The sequence below is a fragment of the Octopus bimaculoides genome, chromosome 22 (genome assembly GCF_046866305.1).
Source record: "Octopus bimaculoides isolate indiv1 chromosome 22, ASM4686630v1, whole genome shotgun sequence".
NCBI lineage: Eukaryota > Metazoa > Mollusca > Cephalopoda > Octopoda > Octopodidae > Octopus > Octopus bimaculoides.
In genome coordinates this window covers 31,038,666-31,041,165 of record NC_142949.1, presented here as the reverse complement: position 1 = coordinate 31,041,165, position 2,500 = coordinate 31,038,666, and the positions used below count along the sequence as shown (strand labels likewise).

Sequence of the window (2,500 nt, the reverse complement as noted above, 5' to 3'; positions counted from 1 at the left end):
TTTCAATATTCGCTTTTGACTGATGGCAGATTATTCGAAGATAGACAGAGAGAGAGATAGAGAGAGAGAGAGAGAGAGAAAAAAAGAGTACAAACATACAGACAGGGCCAGAGAGAGAAAAGGTGGGGAGGGAGAGAAAGCGAGAGAGACAGTGAGAGAGTAATACTCTGAGAGAGAAATAATGTGTCTCAATATTCATCACAAGATTGTATTTACGAATTTAAATTCATCAATTTATGTCAATTCATATTAATGAGAATATTGAGAATTCTACCATACAAGTTTGACGTGTTATGGTTGTGGTGATGTGTTGCTGTGATGTTTTAATCCCAAGTTAACTCTGATTAACTCAGCCAGTTATAAAAGACAACCAAGCCATCATCATTCCGATATTTTAAATGCATTACGTGTCTTAAACAATATTGTACAATGTGCTCTTCCTCTTTTGGTAGAATAAGATGTGACTTGTGGATTTAGTTGATTTTTCTAGCAACTCAAGTGACGTTATAGCGACGCCCTTTACGTTCACTCAAGCAAGTTTCATTTCTTTTCTTTCTTTTTTTTTTTTGTCTGAGAATTCATGTCACAAATACTATTGGGTGGTCAGATAAATTTATTCTTTTTATTTTCATTTATTTTAATCTTGTTTTTTCATCAACAGTTTTGACAAATCAAATCAATAATATATTCTCCATTGTTCACATCTTGCAACGTTCCGCTAGCTTGTCAATGCCTTTACGACAGAATAACCGGCCTTTGACTCGAAGAATTCATTGAACCAGTTTCCAGCTCCACGACGTTGTTGAACGAAATGCCTCATAGACAGCTGGAAAGTAACCGAAAAAGATGGTAGTTTGAAAGCGCTGCATCAGGAGAATACGGTGCGTAGTACATAACTGATTTCTCTAAAATATATCCAATCATAGTTGATCTTAGACTCTAAATATTTTATTTGATCTCACCATTATTGTTCTGGCCACCTGGTTAATGTTAGATATCAGAAATGTATATTTCTTTTAAAATCCAGTATACACAACTGAGAAAGTATTTAAAATAAAAATAGAAATCTATATATCATATTTTATGTATACAGATTGTCGATTTGCCAGCTACTAGAGTATTTATCCTGAGATAACATCTCTGAGAGACTTACGCTATGTTTAAAACACAATAAATACCACAGAGAGAGAGAGAGAGTGGGGGGGGGAATTTTGTATTTTATCTCGCTCTGATATTTATTGTGTTTTTAAAACGTCAACTCTACCACATTTCTACCCACGCCGGCTTTATTGTACCGGTGACGTCAACGTGGCTTGATTCTCGCGCTCCACTGTCGACCTCTGACAGATACCAAACCAGAGAGCATGAAGGGACTGCGGAGGAAGGAGTACCCCTATCTTGACCATTACATCACCAACGATTCCCAACAACTAAGAAGGGACGTGCGGACGAAGTCGTGGTATTTAAAAACCATCATATATTTCATCTCAGAATAGAATCTTATTAAGAAACACTGCAGAAATTGACATATCGAGAGTGTACATACATTAAGTATGATACATAGATGGCTAATACTTTCTAATGTCTGTATTGTGTAAAACCTATTTAGCTTTGTTCCTAGTTCTTAGTTTTATGTGTTCTTCCTCAATTCCTTTCACTTCAAAATCTCTACCAATTTATAACAGCAAATCTTCTCCGATACTTGTTCTACCCCCACCCTCTCTCTCTCTCTCTCCTCTCTCTCTCTCTCTCTCTCTCTCTCCTCTCTCTCTCTCTCTCTCTCTCTCTATCTCTCTCCCTTTCTTTCTCCCACACTCACTCACTCTTCCTTTCCCTCTCTCTCTCACTCTTTCCCTCTCTCATTGTCTCAATATGTTTATGTTCGCAAGTACATGTCTGTGCAAATTTGCTCGTGACATTGATGTAACTAAATCTAACACATCACCATCATCATTATCATCATCATCACTACCACCACCACCACCACCACCCACCACCATCATCATCATCATCATCATCATCATTATCATCATCATTATCGTTACCATTGTCCTCGACCTCATAACATCACTAACAACAACACCATAATTGCAACAACAACAACCAGCAACAACAACAACAACAGCAACAACAACAACAGCAACAACAACAACAGCAACAACAGTATCGAGAATATCACACCAATAACTCATTATTTCTGTTTGGATAGGATATATTGTGGAACCGGATTTAAAACCATTATTTATTCTTTTGTTCCATCTTGAAAATACAATAACCAGGAATTTATTTATTTCCTAACAACACTAGAAACAATTCTTTGATGCATTCCTGCTAACAAGACAGGATATTCTCTTGTCATTTTATGCTTTCAAAATAATGGCAAATGGAACCAGCTCTTGTCACGTTATTCTCAGTTCGACTGCGAAGTCAACATGAAGAAACAATATAGGGGTTTTTTTTCTTTCCTTTTCCCATTATTTTAGAAATCTTGAAAGAATAT

The 2,500-nt window shown here is 36.5% G+C and overlaps 1 long non-coding RNA gene across 3 annotated transcripts in view; it reads left to right on the top strand.

Annotated features, from left to right (window-relative positions):
• Nucleotides 1–2,500, top strand: part of LOC106873807 (uncharacterized) — a 76,204-nt gene that overhangs the window by 12,718 nt on the left and 60,986 nt on the right. For 2 of the 3 annotated variants that reach the window (XR_016237859.1, XR_016237858.1), the window contains exon 3: nucleotides 662–881. This is a non-coding gene — a long non-coding RNA (uncharacterized LOC106873807). The remainder of the gene's footprint in view (nucleotides 1–661; nucleotides 882–2,500) is intronic. The other variant, XR_016237860.1, reaches the window with a different exon arrangement.